Consider the following 15139-nt stretch of genomic DNA (forward strand, 5'->3'; position numbering starts at 1 on the left):
ATTCAAAGCTCTTTGTCATTAGGGTAATGCAAATCAAAACATCTCTGATCTTCTACCTTATACCCATCAGAATGGCTAATATCAAAACTCTAGAGATAGCACATGGTGGGAAGGATGATGAACAAGGAGATTCCTCCTTTGCTAGTAGGAGTGCAAATTTGTACAACCACTTTGGCAATCAATTTGATCGTTTCTCAGAAAATTGGGAAGAGTTCTACCTCAAGACCCAGCTGTAGCATTCCTCAGCATACCCAAAATATGCTCCACTAACCCACAAAGACATTTGCTCAGTTATGTTCATAGCAGATTTATTCATAATAGCCAGAAGCTGGAAGCAACCTAGATGTCTCTCAACTGAAGAATGGATAAAGAAAATGTGGTACATCTGCACAATGGAATACAATCCAGCTATTAAAAACCAAGACATCATGGATTTTGGAGGTAAATTGATGGAACCTGATAATATCATCCCGAGTGAGATAACTATCCGAAAAGAACACGTATGGCATTTACTCACTTATAAGTGAACATTAGCCATAAAATATAGGATAACTATGTTACATTCTACAGACCCAAAGAAGCTAAACAAGACAGAAGGCCTCACGTATGAGGATGCTTGAATAGAATGGGGGAAAATAGTCCTAAGAGGCAGATGGATGGTAGGAAATGGGATAGAGAGGGGCTGGGGCTGAGGCTAGGGATTCATGATCAGGTATGCAGAGGATAAAGATAGCCAGATCATCATAAGAATTAATGAAAATCTGCAACTGATTGGTGTGGGCAGGTGGGAGGGCATCTCCAGTATGAGACAGGAAGACCTGGGATAAAGGAGTCACCCAAGAATCAATGGGGGTTACCTTTGCTGTGACTTAGAGCATTGGGGATATGAACCTAAAGAGGTCACCTCCTGTATCTAGGCAGGACCCTCAGTGGAGTGATCAGGACACCTACTCACCCACAAAAATTTCAACACAAAATTTAACTTGTCTACAAGATATGCAGCCACGGGGAATAGAGCAGAGACTGAGGGGATGTTCCCATGTGCAAGTACCAATCTGTGACACTATTAATGATACTCTGTTATGCTTGCAGACAGGGGCCTTGCATGGCCATCCTCAAAGAGGATCCAACCAGCAGCTGACTAAATCAGATGCAGACATCCACAGACAAACAATGGATGGGGCTTGGGAACTCATGAAAGAATAGGAGGAAGGATTACAGACCTGGAAGGGGACAGGAACTCCACAAGAAGACCAACAGAGTCAACTAACCTGGACTGTTGGGGCTCTCAGAGACTGAACCACCAAACAAAGAACTTACAGGCACTGTACCTAGGCCTCCCCACACATATATAGCAGATTTGTGGCTTGGTCTTCATACGGATCCTTAACAACTAGAATGTGGACTATCTCAAAGACTGTTTGTTGCCCTTATGTGGAATATGTTCTTCTAGCTTGGCTGCTTTGTCTGGCCTCAATAGGAGAAGATGTGCATAGACTTGCAGAGACTTATTATGCCAGGGTAGGGGAAATACCCAGGGGTCCCTACCTGCTCAAAGGAGAGGGGGAATGGGCATGGAGTGACAAGGGGGAGAACAGTGGGCAGGATGTAAAGTGAATAAGTAAAAAAAAATTTATTGACATTGAATTCTCATAGCAAGTTTACCTATTGCTCAGGAAAAAAGAATGTTAAGTAAAAAATAAATAGCCATAGTGAGTGGTGAGTGATTAAGAGTGCTTGCTATTATGCACAAGACTTTCACAGGTTCAGACCAGACATGAAAATCTGCACTAAGCAGTGGAAGTAGTTATGGAATCCCACCCCTAGCCAAAAGCTTTCTGCAACTGATACTTGATCTCAAAGGGATTTTTTCCAACAGATTCTTACCGGGTATATCAACCACATTCTAGGGCAGGCCTTATTCCCAGGAGCACTTGGCCAATACAAAGGAACTCTATATTCCTTTGTTTTCTTTTTTTATTTATTTTGCGTACTTTTGCTTCAGCATTTTTTGTCTTACTGGGATTTATTTGTTTTGACTGTTTTTGGTTGTTCGAGATAGTGAGATATAGTGAGAAGGGAGGAAAAAAAGAGAAAGAACCTAAATTTTGGTAGGTAGGGAAGTAGAAAGGACCTGGAAAGAGTAAGGGAGGGGAGAAACATGATCAAGTATATTGCATGAAAAAAATGTAATTAAAAACAAGGAACACTTGCTCATGCAGAGCACTAGAGTTCACATTTTATTTTTACTACCAATACCACATGGCTCACAATCATCTCCAGGTCCAACATCTTCAGGTCCAACACTGTCTTCTGGACTTTAGAGATATGAACACATACACACACACACACACACACACACACACACACACACACACACACACACACCACATGTACACACATGAAGAATAATGTTACATCTTTCTTTAAAAGTGAATAATAAAATCCCATAGCAACATATAGCCTTTTATTTTATTTTGATTTATTCTATTGCAATCCCATAAAGACACATGACTAAAGAATTTTCAGGTCACAAAATTTAAACTTCTTTAGGATAGTTTCTTATTTTTTAACCTGTGAAAATTAACAGTAAATACTGTATCACTAAAATATCTGTAAAACCTAAACTTCAGAACATTTGTAAGGAAACTCCAAAGGTTCTGCAGCCTTATTATGTGGACTTTAGCCTAAATATAATTTTTCTATTGCTTTTTCAATTATTGAAATTGTACCTTCAATATGATTCTGTTTATGTGATTAAAACTGCACCACAGTTTTCCCAGGGTATGCAATGTGGCCATGTTCTCTCTGCTTCTAAGATCCTTAACGAGGCATTTCCTGACTTTGTGTTTCTCACCCCTCAAACAATTTTCCATTGATGTACACCATACAAAATATCTGCTCGAGAGAGGAAAAGAAAACAAAGATTAAGACATGTATAAATATATGACATCTGCAAAACACAGTTCAATATGTCCAGGTCTGTTGTTTGAACAAATATGCTTTTTAGGGAAGTTAGTTTGTTCTTGTAAGTATGTTGAGAGGAAGAAAAAGACAACTCTTTAGTATACATAAAAGCTGTGCTATGCTCACCTCATTTATCATTCAGCCACAAAATAAAAACTTGGCTCTCTGTTCACTTACAACTCATTTTTTCCCAGCAAGAATATGCATATACTTAAACAACTCTCTTTCTTTCTAAGAGGTCAATATGAAACCCTTACTTTTTTACAGTTCAGAAAGCAAATTCACCAATGTGAAGAAGCAATTTAATTAATTAAATAATGGATATCTACAAAGACATTAGAAATTGGGAGAGATCAGTAGTTCCCATAAATGGCATTTAAAATAAAATCAGCTCTAATACAAAGTAAAATGGATATTTATATAATTAGTTAATATCATCATTGAAAACATATTTCTCCCTCAAGTGTAGGCAAGTATGATTGATGTCTAATAGGAGGAGCTTTCCCTCATTTCTTAACCCTCATATCAAGGCTGGACAAGGTAACCAGGTAGGAGTAAAAGGGCCCTAAATGCTTGCAAAAGAGTTAGGGGACATCCCCTGATACCACTGTTAGGAGTCCCACATGAAAACCATGCTACACAACTGTAATCTGTGTGCAGAAGGCCTAGGTCAGTCCCATGTAAGTGTCCTGATTGTCAGGTTTGCCCCTGTGAGCCAATAATGAGCCATGGTTAGCTGATTCTGTGGGTTTTCTATTGGTGTCCTTGAGATCCCTGTCTCCTACAAAGGATTCCCCAAGCTCCTTCTAATGTTTGAATCTGCTACAAGCTGATGACAATTATGCTAGGTTCCAGTCTACAAGTATATCAGAGTATCATCACCAGTTATTTCATAGATTTTGTTTCCTGGTCTTGTTTGGTTCTATTCTAGGTCTCATGAGCTATCCAGCCTCACTGATTCTTGGCCCTCCAGGCAGTGTAAGGCATGAGCTCCCTCTGGTGGCATGGGTCTCAAAATGGACCAGTCTTTGGTTGGCCACTTCCACAATGTCTGTTCTACCTTTATCCTAGCACATCTTGCAGGCAGGACAAATTGGAGGTCAAAGGTTTTGTGGCTGCATTGGTGACACAGTTACTCCACTGGAAGCCTTGCCTTGTTACAGAAGATGGCTAGTTCCGACTCAGTCCCCCATTACTAGGGGTCTTCACTAGGGTCAAACTCCTAGCCTCTTGGGAGTTTTCATTGCACTGGGTTTCTAACTTGCCTCCCCCACCCCCGCCAAATGTCCTCCAGTTCCAGTTGTCTCTCCCAGGGCCAACTTTCTCTATCCATGCACCTGTCCCATACTATTCCCATTCCCACTTACCCCGCGTTCACACTCGATATCTATTCTCTTTTCCCTTCCCAGGGAGTTCCATGTTTCAATTCCCTCAACCTTGAGCCTTCCTTGTTACTTAGTCTCTCTAGGTCTGTCTGGGGATTTTAGCATTGTGCTTTAGGGCTTATATCTGTTTAATAAGTGAATACATAGCATGTTTGTTTTTATGGGTCTGGGTTACTTTACTCAATATGATTTTTTTTTTGAGTTACATCCATTTGCCAGCAATTTTCATGATGTCATTTTTTTCTTTTTTTCTTTTTTTTTTGAATGAAGAGAAAAAATTTAATATTAGTGTGTTAGTGAGATGGTTCAATTAGTAAAAGTGCTTATCATCATGCCGGGTGACATGAGTTTAAGCCCAGAATCCACACAGTAGAAGAGAATTTGCTCCCAAAATTGTCTTCTGATCTTTTTGTTTGTTTGTTTGTTTGTTTGTTTTTGGTTTTTTCTTTATTAAATTGAGTATTTCTAATTTACATTTCGATTGTTATTCCCTTTCCCGGTTTCCGGGCCAACATCCCCCTAATCCCTCCGCCTCCCCTTCTATATGTGTGTTCCCCTACCCATCCTCCCCTCATTACTGCCCTCCCCCCAACAATCACGTTCACTATGGGTTCAGTCTTAGGAAGACCAAGGGCTTCCCCGTCCACTGGTGCTCTTACTAGGCTATTCACTGCTACCTATGAGGTTGGAGCCCAGGGTCAGTCCATGTATAGTTTGTGGGTAATGGCTTAGTCCCTGGAAGCTCTGGTTGGTTGGCATTGTTGTTCATATGGGGTCTCAGGCCCCTTCAAGCTCTTCCAGTTCTTTCTCTGATTCCTTCAACGGGGGTCCTATTCTCAGTTCAGTGGTTGGCTGCTGGCATTCACCTCTGTATTTGCTGTATTCTGGCTGTGCCTCTCAGGAGCGATCTACATCCGGCTCCTGTCGGTCTGCACTTATTTGCTTCATCCATCTTGTCTAACTGGGTGGCTGTATATGTATGGGCCACAAGTGGGGAAGGCTCTGAATGGGTGTTCCTTCAGTCTGTTTTAATCTTTGCCTCTCTCTTCCCTGCCAAGGGTATTCTTGTTCCCCTTTTAAAGAAGGAGTGAAGCATTCACATTTTGATCATCCGTCTTGAGTTTCATTTGTTTTAGGCATCCAGGGTAATTCAAGCATTTGGGCTAATAGCCACTTATCAATGAGTGCATACCATGTATGTCTTTCTGTGATTGGGTTAGCTCACTCAGGATGATGTTTTCCAGTTCCAACCATTTGCCTACGAATTTCATAAACTCGTTGTTTTTGATAGCTGAGTAATATTCCATTGTGTAGATGTACCACATTTTCTGTATCCATTCCTCTGTTGAAGGGCATCTGGGTTCTTTCCAGCTTCTGGCTATTATAAATAAGGCTGCAATGAACATAGTGGAGCACGTGTCTTTTTTATATGTTGGGGCATCTTTTGGGTATATGCCCAAGAGAGGTATAGCTGGATCCTCAGGCAGTTCAATGTCCAATTTTCTGAGGATCCTCCAGATTGATTTCCAGAATGGTTGTACCAGTTTGCAATCCCACCAACAATGGAGGAGTGTTCCTCTTTCTCCACATCCTCGCCAGCATCTGTTGTCCCCTGAGTTTTTGATCTTAGCCATTCTCACTGGTGTGAGGTGAAATCTCAGGGTTGTTTTTATTTCCATTTCCCTTATGACTAAAGATGTTGAACATTTCTTTAGGTGTTTCTCAGCCATTCGGCATTCCTCAGCTGTGACTTCTTTGTTTAGCTCTGAACCCCATTTTTTAATAGGGTTATTTGTTTCCCTGTGGTCGAACTTCTTGAGTTCTTTGTATATTTTGGATATAAGGCCTCTATCTGTTGTAGGATTGGTAAACATCTTTTCCCAATCTGTTGGTTGCCATTTTGTCCTAACTACAGTGTCCTTTGCCTTACAGAAGCTTTGCAGTTTTATGAGATCCCATTTGTCGATTCTTGATCTTAGAGCATAAGCCATTGGTGTTTTGTTTAGGAAATTTTTTTCCAGTGCCCATGTGTTCCAGATGCTTCCCTAGTTTTTCTTCTATTAGTTTGAGTGTGTCTGGTTTGATGTGGAAGTCCTTGATCCACTTGGACTTAAGCTTTCTACAGAGTGATAAGCATAGATCGATCTGCATTCTTCTACATGTTGACCTCTAGTTGAACCAGCACCATTTGCTGAAAATGCTATCTTTTTTCCATTGGATGGTTTTGGCTCCTTTGTCAAAAATCAAGTGACCATAGGTGTGTGGGTTCATTTCTGGGTCTTCAATTCTATTCCATTGGTCTATCTGTCGGTCTCTGTACCAATACCATGCAGTTTTTATCACTATTGCTCTGTAATACTGCTTGAGTTCAGGGATAGTGATTCCCCCTGAAGTCCTTTTATTGTTGAGGATAGCTTTAGCTATCCTGGGTTTTTTGTTATTCCAGATGAATTTGCAAATTGTTCTGTCTAACTCTTTGAAGAATTGGATTGGTATTTTGATGGGGATTGCATTGAATCTGTAGATTGCTTTTGGTAAAATGGCCATTTTTACTATATTAATCCTGCCAATCCATGAGCATGGGAGATCTTTCCATCTTCTGAGGTCTTCTACAATTTCCCTCTTCAGTGTCTTGAAGTTCTTATTGTACAGATCTTTTACTTGCTTGGTTAAAGTCACACCGAGGTACTTTATATTATTTGGGTCTATTATGAAGGGTGTCGTTTCCCTAATTTCTTTCTCGGCTTGTTTCTCTTTTGTATAGAGGAAGGCAACTGATTTATTTGAGTTAATTTTATACCCAGCCACTTTGCTGAAGTTGTTTATCAGCTTTAGTAGTTCTCTGGTGGAACTTTTGGGATCACTTAAATATACTATCATATCATCTGCAAATAGTGATATTTTGACTTCTTCTTTTCCGATCTGTATCCCCTTGACCTCCTTTTGTTGTCTGATTGCTCTGGCTAGAACTTCAAGAACTATATTGAATAAGTAGGGAGAGAGTGGGCAGCCTTGTCTAGTCCCTGATTTTAGTGGGATTGCTTCAAGTTTCTCTCCATTTAGTTTAATGTTAGCAACTGGTTTGCTGTATATGGCTTTTACTATGTTCAGGTATGGGCCTTGAATTCCTATCTTTCCAGGACTTTTATCATGAAGGGGTGTTGAATTTTGTCAAATGCTTTCTCCGCGTCTAATGAAATGATCATGTGGTTTTGTTCTTTCAGTTTGTTTATATAATGGATCACGTTGATGGTTTTCCGTATATTAAACCATCCCTGCATGCCTGGGATGAAGCCCACTTGGTCATGGTCGATGATTGTTTTGATGTGCTCTTGGATTCGGTTTGCCAGAATTTTGTTGAGTATTTTTGCGTCGATATTCATAAGGAAATTGGTCTGAAGTTCTCTTTCTTTGTTGGGTCTTTGTGTGGTTTAGGTATAAGAGTAATTGTGGCTTCGTAGAAGGTATTCGGTAGTGATCCATCTGTTTCAATTTTGTGGAATAGTTTGGATAATATTGGTATGAGGTCTTCTATGAAGGTTTGATAGAATTCTGCACTAAACCCGTCTGGACCTGGGCTCTTTTTGGTTGGGAGACCGTTAATGACTGCTTCTATTTCCTTAGGAGTTATGGGGTTGTTTAACTGGTTTATCTGTTCCTGATTTAACTTCGGTACCTGGTATCTGTCTAGGAAATTGTCCATTTCCTGAAGATTTTCAAGTTTTGTTGAATATAGGTTTTTATAGTAATATCTGATGATTTTTTGAATTTCCTCTGAATCTGTTGTTATGTCTCCCTTTTCATTTCTGATTTTGTTAATTTGGACGCACTCTCTGTGTCCTCTCAGTTAGTCTGGCTAAGGGTTTATCTATCTTGTTGATTTTCTCAAAGAACCAACTTTTGGTTCTGTTGATTCTTTCTATGGTCCTCTTTGTTTCTACTTGGTTGATTTCAGCTCTGAGTTTGATTATTCCCTGCCTTCTACTCCTCCTGAGTGTATGTTCTTCTTTTTGTTCTAGAGCTTTTAGGTGTGCTGTCAAGCTGCTGACATATGCTCTTTCCTGTTTCTTTCTGCAGGCACTCAGCGCTATGAGTTTTCCTCTTATCACAGCTTTCATTGTGTCCCATAAGTTTGGGTATGTTGTACCTTCATTTTCATTAAATTCTAAAAAGTTTTTAATTTCTTTCTTTATTTCTTCCTTGACCAGGTTATCTTTGAGTAGAGCATTGTTCAATTTCCATGTATATGTGGGCATTCTTCCTTGATTGTTATTGAAGACCAGTTTTAGGCCGTTGTGGTCCGATAGCACGCATGGGATTATTTCTATCTTTCTGTACCTGTTGAGGCGCGTTTTTTGACCAATTATATGGTCAATTTTGGAGAAAGTACCATGAGGAGCTGAGAAGAAGGTATATCCTTTTGCTTTAGGATAGAATGTTCTATAAATATCCGTTAAGTCCATTTGGCTCATAACTTCTCTTAGTCTGTCTACATCTCTGTTTAATTTCTGTTTCCATGATCTGTCCATTGATGAGAGTGGGGTGTTGAAATCTCCCACTATTATTGTGTGAGATTCAATGTGTGTTTTGAGCTTTAGTAAGGTTTCTTTTACGTATGTAGGTGCCCTTGTATTTGGAGCATATATATTTAGGATTGAGAGTTCATCTTGGTGGATTTTTCCTTTGATGAATATGAAGTGTCCTTCCTTATCTTTTTTGATGACTTTTACTTGAAAATTGATTTTATTTGATATTAGAATGGCTACTCCAGCTTGCTTCTTCTGACCATTTGCTTGGAAAATTGTTTTCCAGCCTTTCACTCTGAGGTAATGTCTGTCTTTGTCTCTGAGGTGTGTTTCCTGTAGGCAGCAGAATGCAGGGTCCTCGTTGCGTATCCAGTTTGTTAATCTATGTCTTTTTATTGGGGAGTTGAGGCCATTGATGTTGAGAGATATTAAGGAATAGTGATTGATTATTGCTATCTGCTATATTCATATTTGGATGTGAGGTTATGTTTGTGTGCTTTTATTCTCTTTGTTTTGTTGCCAAGATGATTAGTTTCTTGCTTCTTCTAGGGTATAGCTTGCCTCCTTATGTTGGGCTTTACCATTTATTATCCTTTGTAGTGCTGGATTTTAGAAAGATATTGTGTAAATTTGGTTTTGTCATGGAATATCTTGGTTTCTCCATCTATGTTAATTGAGAGTTTTGCAGGATACTGTAACCTGGGCTGGCATTTGTGTTCTCTTATGGCCTGTATGACATCTGTCCAGGATCTTCTGGCCTTCATAGTTTCTGGCGAGAAGTCTGGTGTGATTCTGATAGGTCTGCCTTTATACGTTACTTGACCTTTTTCCCTTACTGCTTTTAATATTCTTTCTTTATTTTGTGCGTTTGGTGTTTTGACAATTATGTAACGGGAGGTGTTTCTTTTCTGGTCCAATCTATTTGCAGTTCTGTAGGCTTCTTGTATGCCTATGGGTATCTCTTTTTTTAGGTTAGGGAAGTTTTCTTCTATGATTTTGTTGAAGATATTTACTGGTCCTTTGAGCTGGGAGTCTTCACTCTCTTCTATACCTATTATCCTTAGGTTTGATCTTCTCATTGAGTCCTGGATTTCCTGTACGTTTTGGACCAGTAGCTTTTTCTGCTTTACATTATCTTTGACAGTTGAGTCAATGATTTCTATGGAATCTTCTGCTCCTGAGATTCTCTCTTCCATCTCTTGTATTCTGTTGGTGAAGCTTGTATCTACAGCTCCTTGTCTCTTCTTTTGGTTTTCTATGTCCAGGGTTGTTTCCATGTGTTCTTTCTTGATTGCTTCTATTTCCATTTTTAATTCCTTCAACTGTTTGATTGTGTTTTCCTGGAATTCTTTCAGGGATTTTTGCGATTCTTCTCTGTAGGCTTCTACTTGTTTATTAATGTTTTCCTGTGTTTTCCTAAGGGAGTTCTTCACGTCTTTCTTGAAGTCCTCCAGCATCATGATCAAATATGATTTTGAAACTAGATCTTGCTTTTCTGGTGTGTTTGGATATTCCATGTTTGTTTTGGTGGGAGAATTGTGCTCTGATGATGCCAAGTAGCCTTGGTTTCTGTTGCTTGTGTTCCTGCGCTTGCCTCTTGCCATCAGATTATCTCTAGTGTTACTTTGTTCTGCTATTTCTGACAGTGGCTAGACTGTCCTATAAGCCTGTGTGTCAGGAGTGCTGTAGACCTGTTTTCCTCTCTTTCAGTCAGTTATGGGGACAGAGTGTTCTGCTTTCGGGCGTGTAGTTTTTCCTCCCTACAGGTCTTCAGCTGTTCCTGTGGGCCTGTGTCTTCAGCTGTTCCTGTGGGCCTGTGTCTTGAGTTCACCAGGCAGCTTTCTTGCAGCAGAAAATTTGGTCTTACCTGTGGTCCCGAGGCTCAAGTTCGCTCGTGGGGTGCTGCCCACGGGCTCTCTGCAGTGGCAGCAACCAGGAAGATATGTGCCGCCCCTTCTGGGAGCTTCAGTGCACCAGGGTTCCAGATGGCCTTTGGTGTTTTCCTCTGGCATCCAAGATGTGTGTGCAGAGAGCAGTCTCTTCTAGTTTCCCAGGCTTGTCTGCCTCTCTGAAGGTTTAGCTCTCCCTCCCACGGGATTTGGGTGCAGAGAACTGTTTATCCGGTCTGTTTCCTTCAGGTTCCAGTGGTGTCTCAGGCAGGGGTCCTGCCACTCCTGGGCCCTCCCCCACGGGAGCCCAGAGGCCTTATACAGTTTCTTCTTGGGCCAGGGATGTGGGCAGGGGTGGGCAGTGTTGGTGGTCTCTTCCGCTCTGCAGCCTCAGGAGTGCCCACCTGACCAGGCGGTGAGGTCTCTTTCCCACGGTGTCTGGGAGCAGAGAGTTGCTGCAGGCCGGGATCCGCGGGTGTCTTCCCTGTGTTCTTTCTTCATTGCTTCTATTTCCATTTTCAATTCCTTCAACTGTTTGATTGTGTTTTCCTGGAATTCTTTCAGGGATTTTTGTGATTCCTCTCTGTATTCTTCTACTTGTTTATTTATGTTTTCCTGCGTTTCTCTAAGGGAGTTCTTCATGTCTTTCTTGAAGTCCTCCAGAGTCATGATCAAATATGATTTTAAATCTAGATCTTGCTTTTCTGGTGTGTTTGGATATTCAGTGCTTGCTTTGGTGGGAGAATTGGGCTCCAATGATGCCATGTCTAGGTTTCTGTTGCTTGGGTTCCTGCGCTTGCCTCTCGCCATCGGACTATCTCTAGTGCTACTTTGTTCTGCTATTTCTGACAGTGGCTAGACTGTCTTATAAGCCTGTGTGTCAGGAGTGCTGTAAACCTGTTTTCCTGTTTTCTTTCAGCCAGTTATGGGAACCGAGTGTTCTGCTTTCGGGCGTGTAGTTTTTCCTGTCTACTGGTCTTCTGCTGTTCCTGTGGGCCTGTGTTCTGAGTTCACCTTGCAGGTCACTTTGAGCAGAAAATTGGTCTTATCTGTGTTCCGGGGCTTAAGTTTCCTCATGGGGTGTTGCTTATGAGCTCTCCATGAGGGCAGCAACCAGGAGGGTCTGCGCCGCCTTTTCTGGGAGACCCCGTGCACCAGGGTCCCAGATGGTGTTTGGTGTTTTCCTCTGAAGTCAGAAATATGGGCAGAGTGTAGTCTCTTCTGGCTTCCCAGGTGTGTCTGCCTTTCTGAAGGTTTAGCTCTCCCTCCCATGGGATTTGGGTGCAGAGAATTATTGATCTGGTCCCTTCAGCTTCAGGCGGTGTCTTGGGCGCAGGGGACCTGCAGCTCCAATGCCCCTATCTTCCGGTTCCCCGAGGCCGTCTACAGTTTCCTCTTGGGCCAGGGATGTGGGCAGGGGTGGGCAGTATTGATGGCCTCTTCCACTCTGCAGTCTCAGGAGTGCCCACCTTTCCGGGCGGTGAGCTCTCTCTCCCAGGATCAGCGAGGTTGGGAATCCAGCTAAAAACCAGAAGTGTCCAGTTCCAGAGGAATTTTACCTCTGTGTGTCCTGGGGCCACCAATCAGGTGGCTTGGAGCAGAAAAGTTGGTCTTACCTGCGGTCCCGTGTCTCAAGTTTGCTCGTGGGTGTTGCTTTTGAGCTCTCCATGAGGGCGGCAACCAGGAGGACCTGCACTGCCTTTTCTGGGAGCCCCTGTGCACCAGGGTCCCAGATGGCATTAGGTGTTTTCCTCTGGAGTCAGAAATGTGGGCCAATGTCATTTTTTAATAGCTGAGTAATACTCCATTGTGTAAATTACTATATTTATTTTATCCACTTATTGGTTAAGAAACCTCTAAGTTGTTTCCAGTTTCTGACTATTATAAACAAAGATGCTACTAACATAGCTAAACAAGTGCCTTTGTGGTAGAATGGAGACTCATTTGGATATATGTCTAAGAGTTATATAGCTGGGTCTTGAAATAGAACCATTCTCTATTTTCTGTGAAACCACCAAATTAATTTTCAAAATAGCTGTAAAATTTGGCACTCCTACCAACAATGGAGGAGCATTCCCTATTAGCGTTTCTTATATTTTTGATCTTAGTCATTTTGACAGGTATAAAAGAGAATCTCAGTGTCATTTTGAGTTGTGTTTCTACAATGTCGAAGAGTGTTGTGCATTTCTTTAAGTGTTTGTTGAGAATTGTCAGCTTTGATGTGTACTCATTTTTAATTGGATTATTTGATTGGGTGAGGTATGGTTTCCTGAGTTCTTTATATATTTTGGATATTAGCTCTCTATCAGTGTGGAAATGAGAATGGGAAATCATTTTTCCATTCTATAGGCTGCTGCAACATCAACGAAGATATTCAAGTTTACATTTGGCCTCCAGTAGCACATATACACATGCATGTGTCCCTGCATGCACATGTGCATATACCCACAGAATCATGTACAGATAATACAACACACACACACACACACAGACACACACACACACACACAGAGAGAGAGAGAAAGAGAGAGAGAGAGAGAGAGAGAGAGAGAGATACACAAATAAAGATGACTGGGGTGAGAAAGAGTGTGTCTTGTAGAACCATTATTGTACTCTCTTTTGTCCCTTTATCAGTCTAAATAATAAATGAATTAAGTGTGTATAAAAGTTGAACTTCAGTATGCCTCTTTATTCTGTATTTTTGAGTAATAACCATGTGTGGTAATATGTTTTTTTAGATAAGCTTAAATTAATGCTTTGTTGAGAGAGAATTAGAAATGATTGACCAACTATACACACTTTCTCTATCAATTTGCGGAAGAGCTTGGAGAATTTGCATACAATTCTTAGTGAAATTCAGATTAATTATTTTTTCTAGCCGTACATACATAATTCTTTTCTTGATTACAGATTAAAATCTAAGAGAAAGAGAATGTGAATCCCTTGCTGTCCAAGTTTCATTTCATCCTGAGTGATAGCAGTAGCTAATGCTTGTTTGTATCTGTTTTGCTGGTTGTTGTGCTGGTTGCTGTGTTAAACTTTTGCCTTCTTCACAAGCCACTCCGAAGTCCTAAGCTGGAGGACCTGGTGCTACTTTAGATGAAAACGGAATTCTCTGCTTAACACTGTTTAATAACTTGCATAATAAATTTGCATAATGTCAAAAATGCACATGGATGCTCTTCACTGTCTTCTAGCCCATTACTGGAAACTAGGATTCAGTCACAGGCCCTCGAAGAGAACTGACTACTGCTGCTTTCCTAAACCACCATAATTTCCAATTGCATTCCAAATACATATCTTTACATCCTCAGAAAAATGTAGATCTCACATCTCATCAAAGAAACTTATTTGTAAGTAGAACAGAGGACCATTGTAGAAATTAACAGTGGGTCAAAATGCAGATAAAAACTGACCATGAGGCACATATCCCCAAATGATACATCTAAACTACAGCCCCTACACCTAACACTCAGAAAGCATCTCAGAATAGGAGGTGGTAAGAGTGTAAGAACAAGAGAATTAACATAGCTACTGTAAGAATAGAGTATTCCATACATGACAGGGAAGCTGCACTCATGAAATCTTAGCAATATTGTATCCTAAACCATACCGGCACAATGACACCAACTGATGTTCTAATTTGATGGGGAAAAACTACCTCTAGATTAAAATCTATAGATAATTAATGACTGCTGAAAGATGGAGAACCAGTATTCTCCATAGACTAGACCCCTGATAGGTTATGCAATCCCAAGTTGTTAGCACTAAACATGTGTACATATAAGCAACAATGATAGGTACAGCATATATATATATATATATATATATATATATATATATATATATATATATATGTCTCTGGTGTGTGTGCATTTGTGTAAGAGAGAGGAAGAGGAGAGAGAGGGGATAGGTAGGGAGGAAAGAGAGAGAGAGAGAGAGAGAGAGAGAGAGAGAGAGAGAGAGAGAGAGAGAGAGAGAATTGTGGCCTTGCCTGCCTTGATGCTTGTTATAGAACAGAGAAAAATGTTGTGGATTCAGTTCTCTTCTTTGACCTTCTCATGGGTCCTTGCGGTCATACTCTGTTTACCACGCTTACATGCAATTACCTTGACTCACTGAATCACTTTGCCAGCCTTCACACTCATGTACTTTAAAATGTTGAGTACAAGAAGATTTTAGCACAGAAATGAAAGAATTAGCTTCACTAATTTGAGTATTTTCCTCCCCTGAGACACAATGACAGAAATATATCATGTCTTCTGAATCTTTTCATATTTCAGAGTATAAAAGATGAAGATGCCCTCTCCATTTCTCTGCCCACACATACACTTCCCTTCTCCATCATTCCACTGTATTCATTAGAATTTTC

The sequence above is a fragment of the Rattus norvegicus genome, chromosome X (genome assembly GCF_021556685.1).
Source record: "Rattus norvegicus strain SHRSP/BbbUtx chromosome X, alternate assembly SHRSP_T2T, whole genome shotgun sequence".
NCBI classification, from domain to species: Eukaryota; Metazoa; Chordata; class Mammalia; order Rodentia; family Muridae; genus Rattus; species Rattus norvegicus.